Raw genomic sequence first — 21,586 nt, forward strand, 5'->3', positions numbered from 1 at the left:
TGGATATAATATAAAGTAAATAGATTTATAATTTGAATTCAAGCATCCATAACAAATGGATTGTAACAAAAATCTCTGTACGTCAAGGCATATTGAAATTCATCATTTGCAATTATAACTAACTTCTGTTAGTTAAAACCCATCTAATTCAAGATCTTCAGCATCACTGCCATCTGAATCCCGGTTTTCAGATCTTGAGTCCTCATGGTTCTCACATTGTGTACTGCAAAGGCAAAGGTCAGTGCATTGTAAGTTTCTCTTCCTACAGGAGCATCTTTGTGTTGAACAATCTCCTTTGCAGCGGCATCTCACCATTTCAATGTTGGACTCAGGAGCTGGTAGTACATCAGTGGTAGTGGGTCTTAACTGGCCTTTATCAGCCTTGAAGTAGCCATTTTTGAGAGGATTTAAAGGTACTTGCTGCTCAACGCTTGCCTGTCTCTTCCTTTTGGGCAGTAGGCAGCACACACAAACCTAGCCAAGCATTTCTGTTGTTCCTCCGTGACTCTGGAGTCATCTGAAAGCTTCCGTACTTTAGCATGCATAGTGCACAGACTTGAATGCTCTTACCTTTTATTCCATAAAAGTTAACCTTTCGAACCACCCAGGTGACGTGACGGTGACGTGGAACACTGCAGCCGCTCCTGAAGGCATCACCTGGCCGAACCCTGTCTGTGATTGGATGCGACCGTCAGCCATTTTGTAGCGGCTCGCCAGACAAGGAACCCCACTCCAAGCATTCAACATTGAGCCAAGTATATACCCGGACAGCAAGGCTGGATAGTGAGAGCTTTCACTCGTAAAACCTGGGTTGTTGCACAACCCCTACGTTTTACTTCGCTTCAGCTCGAGCTCTCACTAATGCTACCTACAACTGCTGCAACGAAGCACCGCGGTGCGACCTTCGGACGAAAAAGGGCCGTCATGGCATAGTGCACGGGAAGAAGATAAGACGGTGTGAGCGAACGTTGTGCCTACCACGTCCAAGCTATAATACCTCACGAAGGTGTCGTGGGTTGACCATGATGCCGCAGCACACGTCCTCTACCGATACACTGCACAATCGCGCCCAAGATGAAGCAACACCCCGCATAGAGTGAGCTTTAATGCCCTCTGGTGGAATCTTCCCAACGGCAGAGTAGGTTAGTGGCCTCAACTATCCAATGCAACAAGCGCTCCTTGGACAGAGGCTTACCTAAAGCCTGAGCTCCATGGCATACCAAGAGCTGGTTAGAAGTGCGCAATGTGCGCGTCATATTCACATAGGCTAGAAGCGCCCGTACGGGGCAAAGCGCCTGGAGTCTCCTCTCCTCCATTGGATCCGAGTAAGGAGGGTTAAACGCTACCAGATGTATGGTCATAGACCTGAACCCGGCCCTAATGTTCTTGGGCTGGTAAGCGGGGTTGGGGCGAAGCGTGACCCTGCGCTCATCATCAGAGAACACCATGCATGACTGTTGCACCGACAGGGCAATCAAGTAACCAACTCTTGCCGGAAGACAAAGCTAGCAGCAATGCCGTCTTCAGCGAAAGGTGTTTCAGACTGATTGTGTCAATCGGTTCGAAGGGAGGTCCCGAACGGGACGAAGCTTGCTGACGCCCTTCATAAAGCGAGAAACCAAAGACAGGCTTCCCACTGTCTTGCCCTCAATCTCCATGTGGCAGGCAGAGATTGCGGTCACGTACACATTGAGGGACTGTGGCGACTGGCCCGCTTCGTACAGGCCTTGGAGGAAGCAGAGAATGCACTGTATGCCATAATACACTGGATACAGGTCCTTTTCCGCACACCAGCACGCGAAGGACTGCCACTTGTGAGTATACTGTGCACGAGTGGAGCTAGCTCTAGCGCTCTGTATGGTCTGTACCATGTTCATCAGTAGGCCCTGGGCTAACAACCGTTCCCCTTCAGGAACCAAGCTGCCAACTTCCACTTGTGTGGGGAAGGGTGCATAATCTCCCTGCCCGCCTGCGACAGTAGGTCTACTCGACGTGGCAACAGCCACGGAGCCTCCTGCGCCAGAGCAATCAGGTCCGCGAACCAGATCTGCGACGGCCAATGTGGGGCTACCAGAATGAGCTGCAGGCCCTGCTGCCTCACCCTGGCTAGCACCTGTGGGATCAGGGGGATTGGGGGGAATGCGTAGAGGGCCTCCCCCGGCCAGACGTGCGGCAGTGGCCCAAAGGTGGGTCGTCCCCGAGGACAGAGAACCACTGAAGGCAATGGTGTGCGAGCCGCGATGCGAAGAGATCGACGCCGGCTCGACTGAACTTGGCCCAAATTTGTTCCACCACCTGTGGGTGGAGAAGCCATTCCGAGTTGTGCAGGTTGCCCCGCGACAACAAGTCTGCGCCCAGGTTGAGGTGGCCCCGAATGTGGGCCGCCGACAGGGATAGCAGGTGAACACGAGCCCACTCGTGGATGTCCGTCGCTAGTTCGTTCAAGGCCTGCGACCGGACACCGCCCTGGTGATTGATATACGCCACCGTGGCAGTGTTGTCCAAGCGTATCAGTATATGGTGACCCAATATCAAAGAAAGATCATCATTCTAAGATAACTAAAAGTGAAAGATCTAGCCATTTCCTAATTGTGACCTAATTTTTACATACCTTATGCAAATCATGCAAATTAGGAAATGTTGCATGTCTGCACTATGGTAATAGATGCATTTCTGGACATGACAAACATGGACTTGGACTCTTAGATCGCCTTTCTAGGTTAACTTGAAGCAAAATTTTAGCGATTTGGCGATTAATTAGCTCATTATGCTAATTACTCAAATTGCTCAAGATGCAACTTTTAGAAACCACTTTTAATATCATCCACTAGGCCTATAGATGACATTTCAGTCATAAAAGATAATAGGAAATAACATTGCTGGGCCATATAGGGGTTTCCAGGGCAGGCGTTTAATTTCGGTGGTCGCCATTTTGAAAGGCCAAGATGGCGACCATAGAGACTTTGAAAAAAATGGCAACATTGGTTTTGGGTTTCGTCACACTCTAAGCTTTCCAAAAACGTATAGTTTACAAACTCTCCAAAAATTTTGAACGAAGGTTGAAATCAGAACATTGGGAACCTGACTAATAGCTATCACAAGAGGAAGCGCATGCCTTCACTCCATCAGCACATCAACTTCCACACAAGGGGAGAACGCACACTAGACCAGTGTTACACGAACATCAAACACTGCTACAAGGCGACCCCCCGCCCCCCCTTTGGCAGATCGGACCACGCCTCCATCCTGCTCGTTCCCAGGTATCAACAACAGCTCAAGCGACACCCCCCGGCCTTCCGAACCACCCACTGCTGGTCAGACCAATCAGAGGACATTCTGAGAGACTGCTTCGACCAAACAGCATGGGAAGAGTTCAAGGCTGCAGGAGACCTGGACGAGTATGCAGACACAGTAACAGGCTTCATTCAAAAATGCACAGAGGACATAATCCCCCAAAAAATAATCAAAATAATGCCAAACCAGAAGCCCTGGATCAATAGTGACGTCCGGGCAGCCCTCCACGCCAGGACCACCGCCTTCAACTCCGGAACACCAGAGGAATACAAACAGACAAGATATGCCCTCCGAAGCACTTTAAAAAGAGCACAGAGAGAATATGGCAGGCAGCTGGAAGCAAAACTGGACTCCAACAACCCCAAACACCTGTGGAGAGGACTCCACGCTGCCACTGACTTCAAAGGGGCAAAACAACAATACAACAACGAGTCACCCACCCTGCCAGACGAACTCAATGCGTTCTACGCCAGGTTTGACCCCTCTGCCAGAGCGCCTCCCCTCCTCCCCCCCTCCTCTCCCACCCCTCTCCTCCTCTCCTCCCCCCATCACCCCCCCCTCTCTCCTCCCCCCCACCACCCCCCCTCCCCCCCCAGCCACCTCTCTCCCCCAACCACCCCTCCCCTCCTCTCCTCCCCCCCCACCACCCCTCCCCCCCTCACCACCCCTCCTCCTCCCCCCCCCCACTGGCCTCCTCTCCCCGCCACCTCTCCCCCCCACCTCCCCTCCCCCCCCCCCCCTCCACCCCTCAGCACCCCCTCCCATTCCCACCCAACCACCAACCCCCCCCACCTCCCACCCCCCACAGACCCAGACCGCCCTCTCACCATTACTGAGGACGAGGTGCGCCGGTCGTTCCTGCGTATCAATCCACGCAAGGCGGCCGGCCCGGACGGCATCCCCGGGCGGGTCCTCAAGGCCTGCACCCGCCAGCTGGCAGGCGTATTCACAGACATTTTCAACCAGTCTCTCTCTCAACGACGAGTTCCCTCCTGCTTCAAAGCAGCGACAATCATCCCCATTCCCAAGCAGCAGAAAGTGACCAGCCTCAATGACTGGCGCCCAATAGCCCTCACGCCAATAGCCAGCAAGTGCTTCGAAAAGCTGGTCATATCAAAGATCCGCCCCACACTTCCCCCGGACCACGACCCGCTACAATTCGCATACCGCCCCAACAGGAGCACAGCGGACGCAGTAGCACACGTGCTCCACACCGCCCTGCCCCACCTGGAGGGAAAGGACACCTACGTAAGAATGCTGTTCGTGGACTACAGCTCAGCATTCAACACCATAGTACCCTCCAGGCTGGTACGCAAGCTCAAGGACCTGGGACTTAACACAGCAATGTGCGACTGGATCCTGGATTTCCTGACAGACCGCCGCCAGGTGGTGAGGGTGGGCAACCTCACCTCCTCCCCACTGACCATCAGCATAGGAGCGCCCCAGGGGTGCGTCTCCAGCCCCTTCTGGTATGACCTCTACACCCACGACTGCATGGCAACCCAAGCTTCTAACACCATCGTGAAGTTTGCAGACGACACAGAAGTCGTGGGGCTGATCTCGGGGAGCGACGAGACGGCCTACAGAGAGGAGGTGGGGGCCCTGGAACAATGGTGCCAGGACAACCACCTCTCTCTGAACGTCTCCAAGACCAAGGAGATCATTGTGGACTACAGGAGGGGGGGGGGGGCGCACACCCCCCAATCGCCATCAACGGCACAGTGGTGGAAACGGTGGACAGCTTCAAGTACCTGGGAGTCAACATCCACCAGGACCTGACCTGGGCCGGTCACACCGCCACTGTTGTCAAAAAGGCCCAACAGCGAATACACGGACTCAAGCGCCTGAAGAAATTTGGGCTAAGGAAAGAAATCCTTAGGGACTTCTACAGAGGCACCATTGAAAGCCTGCTGACTGGCTGCTTCACCACCTGGTACGGGAACTGTACCACCATGGACCGCAGGGCGCTACGGAGGGTGAGGCGCGCGGCCCAGCACGTAACAGGATGTGAGTTGCCAGAACTGCATGAACTGTATAACCAGCGGTGCCTCAGGAGGTCCCTGAAGATCATCAAAGACACAAACCATCCCCACAACAGCCTGTTCTCCCTGCTACCCTCAGGGAGGAGATACAGGGTTCCAAAAGCACGCACAAATCGCTTGAGGAACAGCTTCTTCCCGCAGGCCACGAGACTCCTTAACATGCACAAATAGCGTAGTAGCCGTGCCGTACCGCACTGCAGCTGCTGCCATTACGGATGTCTAATGTTTAATTGTATGTCTAATAAGGTGCATACTATTTGCACCTGTATGATAAGGTACATGCTATTTGCACCTGTGTGACAAATACGTCGAATTTGAAATGTTTGGGCGCGTCTAATGTATGCACATGACATGTGCACCTAGGTGCATAGTGAATAGGCCACTGTCTCGGACTTGTCTTATCACTATACTGCCCTATTGCTATTGTTACTTATTGCTATTGCTTATGCCTATTGCCCTATTGCTTGTTGTTTTTGCACTCATATGCCTTGCTATATTTGTACTATGTCGTAAACGGAGTCCACAGCACAAGAATTTCACACGTGATACTTGTACCATGGACAATAAAAATCTTGAATCTTGAATCTTGAACAAGATAAGTAACACTAAATATGATGCTGTCATCGATGTAGCCTACTTTATGGACAGATCTAATAATAGTGAAGTAACCTTATAGGCTATATAGATCTAGCCCTGGTCTAATAATAATAATCTCACATGTTCCCACTTATCATGTAATGCATTCCCTCTGCTACTTTTGGGAAACAATTAAGAAAAAAGAAGGGGCTATCAGAAAGGGTAAAACAGCTAGAGCATATTGAGTTAACCACAATAATAACCTTGATTTGATAATCTCACAATCAGCACGTAGTATTATATTGTTTTAACTGTGTCTGATGGTTTTGAACGGCCCACCATTGCTATCCCTTCACTTGCATTACTGTAGTCGTATGTATTTTTATTGACTGTTAAGCACTTTGTAACATTTGAAAAGTGCTATATAAATAGTTTATTCTATTATTATTATTATTGTAGGCAGGTCGCCATTCACCCAGCAGAGCTGTAGTTTACTATTCAACGCAGTTATATTTCAGATTAACCTGTTAGCGGCTGCTACAGGATTTATTTGTTCAGTTGTAAAACAGTGTTTAAATGTAGATGTTAGCGTACAACACCAGTCAGAGGAAATAGGAATAGACTCTTTGCTTAGAGAAATTGGGCGGCTCTTAAAAGAGCCTTTGTGTTGTTGTTGTTGTTGGTAAATGAAGTTAACCTCCGCAGCCGTACAGAGTGCGGCCCTGCCTCTTCAGAGCATACACCACATCCATGGCGGTGACGGTCTTTCTTTTGGCGTGCTCGGTGTAGGTGACGGCATCACGGATGACGTTCTCCAGGAAGACCTTCAACACACCGCGGGTCTCCTCGTAGATCAGACCGGAGATACGCTTCACTCCGCCGCGGCGAGCCAGACGGCGGATAGCGGGCTTGGGTTTTTAAATGGCTTTATTGGAAAATTGTTCAGGTACAAGTTTATGCAGTCAAACTCAAAATATCAAAATAATACAGTTTTTTGTTTCTTTTTTTACATAGTCAATCAATACAACCATAAAAATAAATTATAGAGCCAACAGGTGCCACGGTGTGGGTCTTTTAGTTCGTAAGTCCATTGTCCTGTTTTTTCAGTTCAGACTTGATCTGTTTAAAGACCACCTCACCCGGGATGGAGACCTGACGCATAATAATGGCACACCTGGTCTTCCACAATTTAGACACCACCACACATGTCACAAACCAGAAAAAGTCCTGGTGTGGTCTAGGCAGTTTTTCACTGAAAACTCCATAAAAGACAGCTTTATAATTCACAGTGACATTTAAACCAATGTGTTTCATTTTCTCCCACACACACTTGGATCTTTCACAGTTTAAAAGCAGGTGCTCAATGGTCTCGTCTTCGTTGCAGTTTTCCATGGGGCACTTTGTTGTTTTAACAAAGCAGCACCATTTGACTACCATTCTCACAGCCAGTCTGCCGACAGAGACCAGCCACATTGTATCTCTTTTGTTTTCAGTTAGATTTTTACTAAATATATTTCTAATACAAACCTGAGCTTCTGCTCGATCCAAGTGTGTGTAGGGGACAGAGCCACCATACAAAGCACTACATATTTTGACATATATGTCTTTGCTGGACATTCCAAACCAGTTGATATTTAAATATGCAAATTTGGAGACAAAATCACCATACAGGAGTTTATAATATGGCACTGAGCTCCGAGCTCGGCCTCTCTTCTTCGTCCAGCTGAGTGCCGCGCCAATCCACACTGCTTTCCTTTCTACTGCAAGTGCAGTAGTTTTACAAAAAACAGTTTTTAGTTTTAAGCCCAAGTCAAAGGCACCTAGGCCTCCCTCCTGTTTGCTTTTGTACAGTAGCTTCCTTTGTGTCACTTCTCTAGTCGTTCCCCAGATAAAATTGACGATCATTTTATTAATTTTAACTAGTGTCTGATCCTTGGGAGGGAAGACAGACGCTAGAAACAATAATTTGGATAATACAAAGGTTTTTATTATTAATATTCTAGATTTATAATTACTTGATTTATTTACCCATTTATCTAGTTCCTCCTTTATTTCTACTTGTTTGTGATTCCCTGGATGTTATCACGAAGCACTTTACGGTGACGCTTGGCGCCTCCTTTTCCGAGTCCCTTTCCTCCTTTTCCACGCCCACTCATTTTTTCAATGTGTTTTCTTTCAAAGCAAAGACAAACTGATGCAAAACGTCAGACAGCTTCAGTTCATAAACCTTCTTTGCGGACCTGAATGAGGAAGGAAAGAGCCGGGCTTTGCAGGGCGGTGCCAAACTCCTTCAGTCCTCCCCCACATGTTTTTCAAAGCAACTGAGAGGGTCCTCGCTGCAGCCCGCGGAATCGGGCGGAGTCAGATATGGGGCGGGGACTGACATCAGGGGGGCGGGGGCTGACATCAGGGCGGGTTTTTTGTTTTTTGTTTTTTTGCTTGTCTCATGTCACGTCACTTCCCTGAAAACGTCCAAGTCTCAGCAGTGTCGCTGGAGATTGTCCACAAAACGACTTGTAATTGTAAAACGGCTAGTAAACCTGCGATACGGTAATTCCTGCAATTGTACCTAACGTATGTGTTTGTTTAACCGCACAAAGTTTGCACTCGTTGTATTGTTTTCAAAGTTCAGCATTGTGCATGAAAAACAGGTTAGCGAATACAGCGTTAGCTTGTTGCTAGCTACGATAGCTCGCTAGCTTTTTTATTTTTAATGTTACCGAACCAAAACCACCGGACGAAGCGTTTATTATCTTACTGGCCTGATATCGCGTCTGTTAATTGTGTTGTATGAAGTCAAAAAGTGATCGTATGTTAACTTCATATTTGATTTGTAACGATGCAGTTGTTGTAATATGTAATTATCTCAACAGGCCTTAAGCCTACTGTAATGATCCGCTCCCGGACCGAAAGCAAGGAGGAAGGAGACGAAGTACGACTTGCAATCCGTGCATTTATTCAGTCTTAGGTCACTGTTCTAGGCTTTGACCTACAGCCAAAATATACCTGAGCAATTGTAGCGCTCCCTCCTGTTAGCTGTTAGCTAACAGTCTAGCCATCACACACGCATTTAGGAACATCCTGTGTAACTGTGTCTCTCTGTCCACAGTCTGCTGTAACGTCTACAGCCGTGCTTCCAACTGTGGTGGCCCCCATTTCATCAACTACAACGCAGTCTCCTGTTATCAGTCCAACAGTTACAGACTCTGCAGAGGTGGCACATAGGTAAGCAGCAGTGTAACAATTGTTTTACTTTACAACATGCGTAATTGCTAGTCGGAAAAGTTTGGGAACCTCTGCTCTATGTAGCCTAGATTTGGATGTTTATTTATTACCTTTTTGACATCTGCCTCAGACACCTCACCATCTTAGAAGATGGAGAAGAGCCTGTGCCTACAAAGTCTTCAGAATCATATCACTGCCCATTCTGCTCATACAAGAATGCAGCGAGGCATTCTGTGCATTGCCATATGCAGAACCATGCAACAGTGAAGTATAAAGGTGAAAGACAATGTTAGGCTCTAATAGAAAATAATACACATTAACCTCATAACACCCAGCCTATTTTCTTGATTGAAACTAACTAACTAACTAACCCTAACCCAAAATCTTTTCTTTCAGAGTTCACCATTGTGAACTCTGAAAGTACAATTGGGGAGAAAATAGAGAATCTAATGTCACGCTTACTTCTGTATTCTCTGTTAAATCAACCAGATATTAGAAACCAGGCGGGAGAAAAAGGATATTACGCACATATCTAAATATTTCACACACACCCTCACACCCTTTCTCTCTCTGTGTGTGTGTGTGTGTGTGTGTGTGTGTGTGTGTGTGCGCGTGTGTGTGCGCGCGTGCGTGTGTTCCAGACAAGTCAGATCCTATAGAAAAGGCCCAGGTGTTGGTGCAGCTGCCCAGCAGTGAGAGGTTCAAACCCTCCTACATGCACAGGTGTGTTGTTAGTCCTTCTGTTGCCTCAAACACTTCACAATGAGGTTTCACCACATTGCTGTCACCATGGTTACCAAGAGGCACATTCAGGTCGTTCAGACTTCAACACAGTTTAGAGGACTTGAGAAATCATTTCTGTATCTAATCCTTCCTTATATAAAAGGGAGTAAGTGGGTTCTGCAATTTTGGTCATGTTTTTGAGTACACTCGGGCAATTGTGATGTCACTGAGGATGTCACTATGACATCATTGTGATGTCACTGATGATGTCATAAGACGGACATCAGTGACGCAGCAGCTCGAGCTGCAGGGTGGGCGAGCCCGCACAGCGGGCGAGCCTAGGAATCGAGCGTGCGAGATGCCTAGTTCATAAAGATGCAAAAGTTCTGTGTACTTGTGAAAATGTACCTATAGCTGTAGAAAGGGATTTACTGTATATAGTGTATATATTCTGGTCTTCATCTGTCTGTCTGTCTGTCTGTAGTTTTGGTATGACAGACAACTACTTTGTGTTTGTGGAGCAACCGGTGAAGATCAACCTGCTCAAGTTCCTGTCTGCCTGGAGCATCAGAGGAACCAACTACATGGACTGCTTTGAGTCCAACATGGGGGTAAGTGTGTGGTGTGTCTGTGTGTGTGTGTGTGTGCGCGCGCGTGCGTGCGTACGTACGTACATACATGTGAGCCCCTGCATTTTTCCTCATATATGTGTTATGTGTGTTGTAGACATGGTTCCACCTGGCCAGTAAGGAACCAGCCAGTTATTTGAGCAGCCACAGGTTCAGAACTTCAGCCTTTAACCTCTTCCACCACATTAACTCCTATGAAGACCAGGGCTTCATCGTCGTCGACCTCTGCACCTGGAAAGGGTACGGTCCTGTGTGTGTGTAAGGCGCAGATTAGCCATTGCTTTGTGGTAGTTTGTAACACCTGTACCGCAGCATTGCCTGTTTGTTTGGGTTGGTGTGCTGGTGCAGCTAGCTGAAATGCTATACCAGCAGTTCATTTGACTTCAGCGCCTCCATGACACAATTTACCTTTTTCACAACAGGCATTTTGTGTCTCAAAAGGAGGGTCAACTCAGGTGCAACCAAAATATTAATGAGGGTTTCTAACTTCCAATCCATTTAGGTGTTCCAGTGCTGGGGCCCTCATTAATGTTTTGGTTGCACCTGTGTTGAAAATGACTGCTGTGAAAAAGGGTCATTGGAGGCTTTTTGAACTGTGGCACTGGCTACCCTCAGTGTGGCGGAGCCATAGATGGTACAGTACACATATTCCAATCACCGCCCCAAGAATAACCCTGCCGACTACTAATGATAACAGGAAACGATGTAATCTTATTTATCAGTTTTACAGATGTTTATATTGTAACCTAATATATCAACCAATGAGATTAATTTGTCCCCAGGTCCCACAGGTCCGTGTGCCATTCACACGGACATCAACCCTTGCCCAACCCACCTGTGAGGTGGGCCGCCAAGCCGGGTCGGGCCTTTCAAACACAAAATCAACCCAGGAATATCCCTGGCTGGACCTTGGTGTGAAAGAGGTATATTATACTGTAATTACTCTCTATCTATCTATCTATCTATCTATCTCTCTATCTATCTCTATCTCTGTCTCTCTCTCTCCAGTCATGACTTTGTGTATAACTACCTCTATCTGGCCAACCTGAGGGAGGAGTGGGAGGAGGTGAAAGCAGCAATGAAGCCTCCTCAGCCTGAGGTCAGGCGATACGTACTGCCACTGGATATACACAGGGTGAGTGCACACACACACACACGCACAGCACACACACGGCACGCACACACAGACACACACACACACACACACACTACTGTAATATCATAGGCTCCTAAATGTCCTTAAATGAAGGCTAGTAGGTTGATAATGTAAAAGCAGACTTTAATGGAGGTGGCCACGCCTCCAATGGTGTGTGTGTGTGTCTGTGTGTGTGTGTGTGTGTGTGTTCAGGAGGAGCAAGGGAAGAACCTGGTATCTCTGCCCTACACCACAGCAACTGCTGTTCTCCATGGAGATCTGGCTGGAACCTGAAGTCCTCTTCTCTGGACCCAGACAAGGTCAGACATGCACGCGCACGCACGCACACACACACACACACTAGAGCTGGGCTACCCGGCCCGTCGGACTCGGAACCCGAACCCGGCCCGACTTACGGGCCGGGTTCGGACAGAAACATTGAAGTCGCGTTCGGGCTCGGGCCGGGCTCGGTCACGTAATCAGTCACTTGTTTTTGCCTTCAAATATATCTATCATCAGCTCCTGAGCTAATTTACTACGTTAATGAAAGCACCTGAAGGCATCGAATGAAACACGCCCAGACATGCACTCTGCTGCTCTGCCCGGAGTCAGCTGCGTGTCGCCTCACAGCGCTGGTGTCGCGGACACCGTGCAGTACTTCTTTCAGCGATGTGGGACTGTGTGGGCAGTGCACGGCACGCACAAATTAGGCTGTTTGGTGCTTTGCTTTGTACATTACGTATTAATCATTGACTGCTTGGAATTACGAGGACTGATTTTGGTTTGGGATTATATAGGGCTGTTTATAGGCTGGACAGACTCATTGAATTATGCGCTCGCTGCGCTCCGAGGGGAAAAAAAAAATCAGGGAGGGGGTTCGGGCCGGGCTCGGACAGATTATCAATTGACACCTGTCGGGCCGGGCCGGGCTCGGCTAATAATGTGACGGGCTCGGTCGGGTTCGGTAAGGAAAATTCAGCCCGAGCCCAGCTCTAACACACACACACACACACACACACACACACACACACACACACACACAGACACACACAGATACACAGATGCACACATGCCCAGACACAAATGCAGTGTCATTAGACAGACAGCGAGGCCAGAGCATTAAATAAAAAATAACCTGAACCTTTACACATGAGCCCTTGTGTTCTTTTTTCATCAGGTGTGGTGAACTGGAAAGTGTTTTCCACCGACTACACGAGGACATACAGGATCCCCTACCAAATCTGCAACTGCATACAGTGCCGAAGATTATATAAAGACACTGAAGGCTACAGGGGGCATGGACAGCGAGGAAAAGTGCAGCAGCCTGTTGCACCAGCTGAACGTAAGTTCTGTCTTAAGTTAGGGTGTAAAGTCCACACTAACTGCTACGTTCAAACTAGTTAGTTTGACACTAAAGTTGTGTCTTTGTTGAGTTGCACCACGGAGACGTAAGATACATCTTAACTAGTAGTCCTTAAACCTCACACTAGCCAAAATAGTGTCGCAGAAAATGACGTGTACAGTATCTGTGACCAATCAGTGAAAAGCACGGTGGAAACGGTGTTTATTTACCGTTGTTTAAGTAAGTGGAGTGAAAACAGGACATGTTGCCCACCGCAAATTAGTGCTTTTATATTTCATCAACACTAACCAAATGAGAACGTTATTGAGTAACGTTCGTTTAGGTTCATATTACTGTTAACGTTTATCTGTGAGCTCTATCAGTATTGTAGGCTAATTTAGCACCATCCTGCCTGCTAAATTGTTGCGGTTATTTTAATTTGTATGCAGTGCTGCAGCTTGTGGGAAACAAAAGCGTGAGTCATCAATATCAAAGGGTGTAATATTGATCACGGAGAGCGCGTTACCGACGCAAAACAACGATGCGCCACGGTGCCAAGTTGCAATCCGTGCCAATGCTTATTTTACGGAGGACTTTACACCTAGTAAGACGTAGGTGTAAAATTTAAGTTCTAACTTATGCCTACGTTGTAACTATTTCACTTGGTGCAACCCAAATATTTTTAGTAGTGCGTAAACTCGGACTTAGTGAGACTTTACGTTCAAACTAGCTTACGTTTCAACTTACGCACAGCTGGTGCAACCCACTGCAGGGGTTTTACTCTGAGAATGATCTGGCAGGATTTTGCAGCATTGACTGTTTTTATGAAGCTGGATGCACTTTTCACGAGTGAGTGAGTGAGTGAGTGAGTTTCCACGGTCATGAGTCAAAACCTGTTCTGAATCTGTATCTGGCAGACTGAAGATGGCTTTGTAGCCGAAACGTTTCTGTTCAGTTTTCTTTCTCTTTTTTCACATGGTAGCACCTTTGTATTATTTTATGGACCATTAAATATATGGCATCTTCACATCCGTGAACCTTTGGAGTGGACATTCCATTTTTTCTTTCAGTGTGTGAGCTTCTCCTGGTTCCTTCCTGAATCTGTATCTAAAATCTTACTATATAATGAAACGTCTGTCCTGTCTGTACAAGCGAAGCAGTGGTTCTATGGAATTGCTTTGAAGCGCGTGTAGCAACTCATAATGTAATAATGGTTTATAATGTAACAACGGCTCATAATGTAATAACTTAAATGTAATAAAAGTTCATAATGTAATAATCGGCTCATAATGTAATAACAGCTTTGCGCATAATGTAATGGCAGAGGTAAAGATGATGATGATGATAATCCAGCAATTTTCTCATAATATGAGCCATTACATTATGAGCTGTTATTATATTATGAGTGATGCCATTAAGGCTCATAATGTAATAAGTTATTACATTATGCGCAAAGCTGTTATTACATTATGCACTCATGATTTTATTACATTATGAACTTTTATTACATTTAAGTTATTACATTATGAGCCGTTATTGCATTATGAGTTGCTACAGCGCGTATCAAAGCTTCAGTTGCTTTGACATGTATCAAAGCTTCGGTGTTGCTTTGAAGCATCAAGGCTTCGGTATAAAAGTCAGTCGCACTGCCGGAAATCATTTGTAGGCACGATAGAATAGTGGATTTGATATCGAAAGATATCACCTCTATTTTCAGATCTTCTATTTCACTGTATAAACATTCTACTGTGAAGCCGAGCATGTTCAGTCTGTGTTGTGATGATTCAGATGTTTTCTCTAATATAACACTCCAGATGTTATTGTCAATGAAAATTAGAGAGAGGTGTTTGTTCTAGAGGTTGGCTGTACCTTTGACCACAGCCTAGAGGAGGCCTTTCTAACCAAGATGCTGAAATATCAACAGCTGCAGCAGACCATCTCACAGCTGGGCTGCAGGTGTAAACTTCTAGTTTTCATATTTGGTAGCCTAGGTCATGTCCATAAGCTGGTTGTGAGAGGCCTTCAGATGGCTTGTCTCCCAAAGAGAAGGGCCAAGCAGTTAGCAAGGTATTGTTCAGTATCTGCTATTATTGGTAGACGCTCAATATGGAGGAGGCGCTGCTTTTTGTACCCATGAAGTGGATACTGACCGCTATCTTACCTTACAGTAGAACTGTATCTGTCAATTTGCCATTGTCATCATCCTGTGTGGTGTCATCTTTTGTGTATGCATTAATGTGATCGCCAATTAGGCACTCATGTATCTGACTGACTCCCAACATCTGATTGCATTAGTGTTTATGTCCTTTGTACTTGTATCTATGTAGACATAAATAAATCATTTAAATGTGTGTGTGTGTGTGTGTGTGTGTGTGTGTGTGTGCAGCATGCACAGTTCACCAGAGAGTCAGGCACGTTAAGGGTGTTTAACCCTCTGTTATCATTTTCAAGCTCTCCAAAGCAAGCTTTGAACCAGTCAGGTGATTCATTCAGGTAATGAGCTTTGTATCAAAGCTTCAGTGTCACACTTGCCATCACTACTTTGATCTGCTTCATTAACGAACCAGTCAGGTGATGCATTCAGGTAATGAAGCAGTTGCTGCTTGGAACAATCCATCTCAAACTGCACATGGCCATTGAGCATTGGCATAGGCAGAAAGTGAAGTAGACAATGTTTTCATTTTCCCAATTTTACGCTAATTCTGAGTATAAATCGCGGCAGATGTTATGTTGCCCTGACGTTATGTTGCCCCGACAGGGCATAGACTAGTCTGAAATGATAATCTGAAAATCTGTTCATGTACTTAAAGTTGTGAAAAGTCATGGAAAAGTTCTTTTTTCTTCTGTCTAATAAAGTAAGTTTGTTTCTAGAACACTGTTTTATTGTCCTTGTTTCTGTGTCTCTGAAATGCAGCACTCAGCCAGAAAGTTGACAATATTAATTTTAAAAATACATTATATACAGTCTATAGGTGTGTGCGTGTGTATATATTTGTAGGGATGTTTGTGTGTTAACATTAATTACAACATTAATGTGTTAAATCATTTTCATGGATGCCTTTCTCATTAGTAATCCAGCTGTACAATCCCTCTAGGCTACTATGACAGTATTATATGCAGTGTTGGGGGTAACTAGTTACAAAACTAACGAGTTACAGTAGTATATTACTTTTAAGCAGTAACTGAGTAATGTAACGAGTTACTCACTCTATTTTGGTAATATTATTACAGTTACTGAGTCCGGTAAGTAGTTACAATCTGACTTTTTTTTTTTCAAGAGCCTGTGTCATCTGAAAATACCTAAAACAGTCCCTAAAATAAATACCTCTCCAAGTAACTAGTAATATGTAATATATTACATTTTGGAAGTAACTTGCCCAACACTGATTATATGTTACATAATTATCTGCTTGGCTATATAGATTTTTTCAATTTTCAAATTTTTTATTTGATTTAAATTTTTTATTTTATTTTTTCTCTATTATTGGATTTATTTATTGGCTTCTTCTTTTTTGCATCGCAGCCTGTCAATACACTAATTACTCTTCTTTATTCTTTATCAAATTAATTCTAATGTTGTCTAATTGTTTTTTGCATCAAGTACCCCTCTCTTTTGCATTGCAAAAAGAGCATCATACACCTTTAAGAAATAAGTGGTCGTAAGTAAGCCCCGCCCCCCTGATGTCAGACCCCGCAGTAAGCCCCGCCCCCCTGATGTCCGACCCCGCCCCATATCCGACCCCGCCCGATTCCGTGGGCTGCAGCGAGCATAGACATATATAAAGGCTAGATGGCTTAAGGCGGAGTCACCAGCGTCGTTGAAGCGCCGCCATCTTGCTACGGCAGGCTTTCTGGTACGTTCTATGGTAGCTGTTGGAGGGTGCACAGACAAAAATACTCATAACTCGCTGAAATCTTGACGGATTTACAAACGGTTTGGTTTATTACAAGCATATTCCGTTCCCGAGATACGGCAACAACAACAAAAAAAACACTAAAAACACTATTTTTTTGATGGGCTCCAAATTACACCAAAATTAATCCGAAGCATCTATGCCATGAGAGGGATTCAGGCACAAAGTTTCATGCAGTTTCATCCATTTCCCTAGGAGTTATGATCATCTGATGTGATAATACTAACCCAACAACAGATGCTCATAGCTCCTAGCAAAATGGATGAAACTGCATGAAACTAGGTGCGTGAATTCATCTCATGATGATGATGCTTCGGTCTAAGTTTGGTGTAATTTGGAGCCAAAAATAATAATAAAATGTTAGCGTTTTTTTAACCCATAGATATATATAAAGCTGTGGTGCCGTAGCAAGATGGCCACCATGCGACGACGTCACTCTCCATTGACCGGCAGCGCGGGTAAGCCATCTAGCCTTTATATATGTCTATGGCAGCGAGGGGTACTTGAAGCAACTTCAGCTGCGGCAAGTTAGCAGAGACTAACAAATGCATTTCCGGTTATGCGACGTTGACTTCAAAATAACATTCTCACAAATAAAATGGCCATATCAGTAGGCACGTTTACATGGACCATAGATGTGGTAACTTGAGCTTGAAAAGACCACTGTTGTATTTGCCCTCTGGCACACTGTAAACTACCACTAAATGAGATCAACGTGAGTCATTATTTATTCAACCATCTCAGTCAGACAAAGTCATGTTCACTCTCACAATTATACGGTGTCCTGTATAGACGGTTTTGACCAGAGCAAAACCCCACAGCACTTCCTTTTTCTCAGCATTCGGCAAACTGCAGAAATATTCACTCGACATCGTTACTTTTGTTTTCGCTGCTCAGCTGTATAGACGGTTTTCACAGAATGGTCAGTCCTGCACTTGAATGTTTTTTTTTCTTTTATGTCCATAGCAAACACTGCAACAGGAAGTGAGCGGGGGTTCAATTTAGAATGTTTTTGTTGTCAAGTTAAAACCATCGGTAGCACATTCCCTTCTAGCTTTGCATGAATGAGGATGTTACATCTCCCTTCTTTTATAAAAAGTAAAATGACATAAGAGTAAAGTGCTTCTTGTATGAGAACTGTCTATTTGCTATCATATAGACTTCATGCATACTGTATGTATATATATGGCAAACAAAAGTCTTGGTCAATTCCGATCATCTTGCTGTTGAAGCTTTGCTGAGTCTCAGCAAGAGAAGAAAGGATTTGGAAACTAAATACTAGCTGTCTAAATAATAATGATGTAATTGCAGATTTGAAGAAAGAACTAGCTATTATAAAGAGTTTGAATGTATTGTCTGAGTCAGCTGTCCATTTATGGGAAACTATGACATCTCGACTCAGGAATTTCTTTAAACATAAATGCAAAATCTTGAAACAAGAGCAGAATGAAAAATATAAGGTGTAGAAAATGCTCCGTAATGGCCCACCATCAGGCCTGTTCTTGGGGCAATTGACGCCCACGAACCAAGGAGCCCACGACGCAATGATGATCATCGGTGATGATGTCAGAGTTCACCTTGTGAGGTCATCGGTGATGTCAGAGTTTCCCCTGTGAGGTCATCAGCGATGTCAGACGGTCTAGGCTGTCTCCAGACTGCGTGATGGCAGACGTGACTTTGTGAGGTCATCGATGATGTCATACCTCCCGGGACGTTGTGACATCACCAATGATGTCATACCTCGAATGTGGGGGGGTATAAAGGTGTTGTTCTGTTATGATATCTATCTTCCTTTTCTGCAATCTGTAAGCTATCTATCTGCTAAATAAATTCCTGAAAGACATATCTGTGGTTCTAATCGATCACTGCCCGTGAGCTCTTACCTAAGATCCAGCAAACTTCACACAAACTTCCTAACATAAGGGGTTAATGTTGAAATATGTTGATCTGCAAACAAAAGCTAATAAAACAGAAGAAGATAAAGACAACTTGAGTGAAATTGAATCGGAGTTGACCAAAATGAATAATATGTGGCATTGCCTATGTTTACAAGCAGGTATGATAGACAAAGAGCTCTATCGTTGCAGCGGCGCAGTTTCTAGGCCGAGCGCCAGCCGCAGCGCAAAGCAGTGGGCGTGGAAAGGCGCACTTGATATCTTGGTATCGGCGCTAAACTCAGCCTCAACCATTATAACCACGCCTTTTAAGCGTAAAATTATGCATTGTCCGCTCATTGGAGAATTGCAGGGAAGAGACACACGCTTGCCTTTTAAGCTCCAATTCCTGGACAAATCCGGTAAAACCAGACAAAGCCAAGGGCTCCGCCGCCCCCCCCTCCCTTCATCCGGTCTGTCTATCTCCATATATAGGCTATTATTCCATATTATTATGCTTCTCAAACCAATCTAACTGCAGTTTCAATACTGCAAGCATGTAAATACGCTACACTATAGCAAGATCAAAGTGAAAATAATGTTCTAAAGGCATCAGCTACAAAAATATAGCCTATCCCTATATGATGAGATTAATTTTATATTGGTGAAAGTTTGTTCAGAACGATATCGTTTTCTCTCCCCTGCTGCAGGTAGAATGATGCACATAAATATACCCTACATTATGTAAAGTCATTGCATAAATGTGTTTTTATTGTAAAACTAAATGTGAAGTTGGGCCAAGTTATCGGAGGGCACATCACAGTATAGCAGATGACAGTAGAAGCGCGTTCTGAAGCGCGTTCCGCTGACACTTATCTAAATGACGTTAAATCGACAAAGGATATATATAGGCCCAGGAGGACATATATGTTTCACTTAGGGTGGTGTTTTACTTTCGATGATTTATTTGGTCCAATATTGAAATGTTCTACAATTGCAGGCTGTGTTACCATTACACATTATTTTAGATCGACCTTTTATATCTATTTCGCCTCATTTGGTTGCTATTTAGTAGCGAAATTGAGTACCCAATTGCATGCTGGGGCATTCACAGGCAGTCAGAGAGAGACAGTCGTATTGTGCCTGTCAGACTGCCTGCAGCCTCAAAGCGGTACACGGAGTTGTTTTACCCAGGCTGGACGCGTTGTCACACAGGCTTGTGACAGTAACTCAACGCGGAAGGATTTATTTCACAATAAACTGGTAAACGCACACCAATGCCTGCTCCTGTCAGTATAGGAGAGAGGGAGAGAGTGACACAGAGAAGGGTGACAGAGGAGAGAAGGGAGGGACTGGCCCAATGAATAGGCCTGCTTTTCAAAGGCGCAAGGCGCTAAATTAACGCCAGCTCGGAAGATAGGTATTTAGCGCCGACACGCCCACTTTGGCCCATTCTGGGACTGCGCCACGCCCATTCGGCCTAAAGCGCATTTGGCAGCGTAAAGCCATATTGATATCGTCCCAAAACAGGCGCAAGGCACGTTTTTTTGCGTTTAAGGCCCGTTTTAGCGCCGAAGGCCTGTGGGAGAATAGGGCCCAAAGAGTCCTCCAGTAATGTTCAGGGTCTGAGAAATATGCATAATTATAAAACGGCTCTCTCAAATCAAGCAATCTGATTGGTTCACAGCCATTGTATAATTCCAGTAACCGAGTTCAATAACCCATGGCCATGGGTTATTGGTTGCCATGGCAACTCTCTTACTAAAAGTCAGCGCTGCCTCAAGCTCCGTGTTGGACTTTCCAGAAAGCTCTCAGCTTCTCAGCAAGCGCCAGGATTGGCCAATGTCAACTTCAGTCTCCAGAACGATCCAATCAAATCACCCGCACGTCTATCTTCTTGCTAGAAGTCCCGCCTTACAGTAGTGTCAAAACAAAAAGCTACTCGCTTGCAGCCAGACGCATGATGGCGCAACTCTCTTAGGCTTTGGTTACCTCAAAAACAAAATGGCGGAGACAACTTTCAGATCCTTGTGAATCGATCTTCGCTTATAACTTTACTAATACTTCGCAGAAAATTATGTTTTGTACAAGAATAGACACGGGCTAATGTCTTAACCCCTCTCTCGCGCGCCCTCACTCTTAACCCCGCATTTCTAAATAAGACATAACGTTACTTGGTGTCGGCATACGGCTCTGGTGTCGGACTTTACAAAAAGCTCTCAGCAAGCGCCAGGATTGGCCAATGTCGACTTCAGTCTCCAGAACGATCCAATCAAATCACCCGCACGTCTATCTTCTTGCTAGAGGTCCGGCCTTACAGTAGTGTTTCAACTGACTCTCAGAAACCATGCCAGTCGGACTTATAGTATTATTATTATTATATTATTATACTTGGAAACCGTTTTATAAAAGCAATATAGCACTCGAGCAGCGTGTGTTGTGGAATATATCCCGCTGATAAGCTGTTATCCCACTCGGCCTGCGGCCTCGTGGGATAACAGCTTATCAGCGGGATATATTCACCACAACACACTTGCTCTCGTGATATATTGCTTAAATATAAACTTGTGAAATATATACTAAATATATACTTGTAAAATATGTGGAGGCAATACAAAATGCAAATGGTCAAGGCATTAAGGACGAGCAAGGAAAAAGAGAGACAGTTAGGTCTCATGTATCAGAAGGTAAATATAAATTATACTAAACTAGGTTAATTTCTAGATCCCATCGATTTACAGGAGGCCAACCTAAACTCACTGGGTGGAGAGATCACTAAAAGTGAAGTAAAACAAGCTATTTCAGAATGAAATAAAGGAAAAGCACCAGGTA

At 45.3% G+C, this 21,586-nt stretch overlaps 1 long non-coding RNA gene and 2 pseudogenes across 3 annotated transcripts in view; 2 read left to right on the top strand and 1 right to left on the bottom strand.

Annotated features, from left to right (window-relative positions):
- Positions 1-21,586, bottom strand: part of LOC310786564 (histone H3.2 pseudogene) — a 383,278-nt pseudogene that overhangs the window by 16,138 nt on the left and 345,554 nt on the right. The gene's annotated exons all lie outside the window — the stretch shown is intronic.
- On the top strand, positions 8,375-9,860 carry LOC310786489. The gene is made up of 4 exons (XR_014553222.1): positions 8,375-8,462; positions 9,022-9,137; positions 9,268-9,413; positions 9,779-9,860. It is a non-coding gene; the product is annotated as an uncharacterized lncRNA (long non-coding RNA).
- LOC310786966 (all-trans-retinyl ester 13-cis isomerohydrolase pseudogene) lies at positions 10,352-11,546 on the top strand (annotated as a pseudogene). The gene is made up of 3 exons (XR_014554088.1): positions 10,352-10,471; positions 10,587-10,729; positions 11,272-11,546. The product of XR_014554088.1 is annotated as an all-trans-retinyl ester 13-cis isomerohydrolase pseudogene (transcript).

This window comes from Poromitra crassiceps, assembly GCF_964638095.1.
Source record: "Poromitra crassiceps genome assembly, chromosome: 12".
NCBI classification, from domain to species: Eukaryota; Metazoa; Chordata; class Actinopteri; order Beryciformes; family Melamphaidae; genus Poromitra; species Poromitra crassiceps.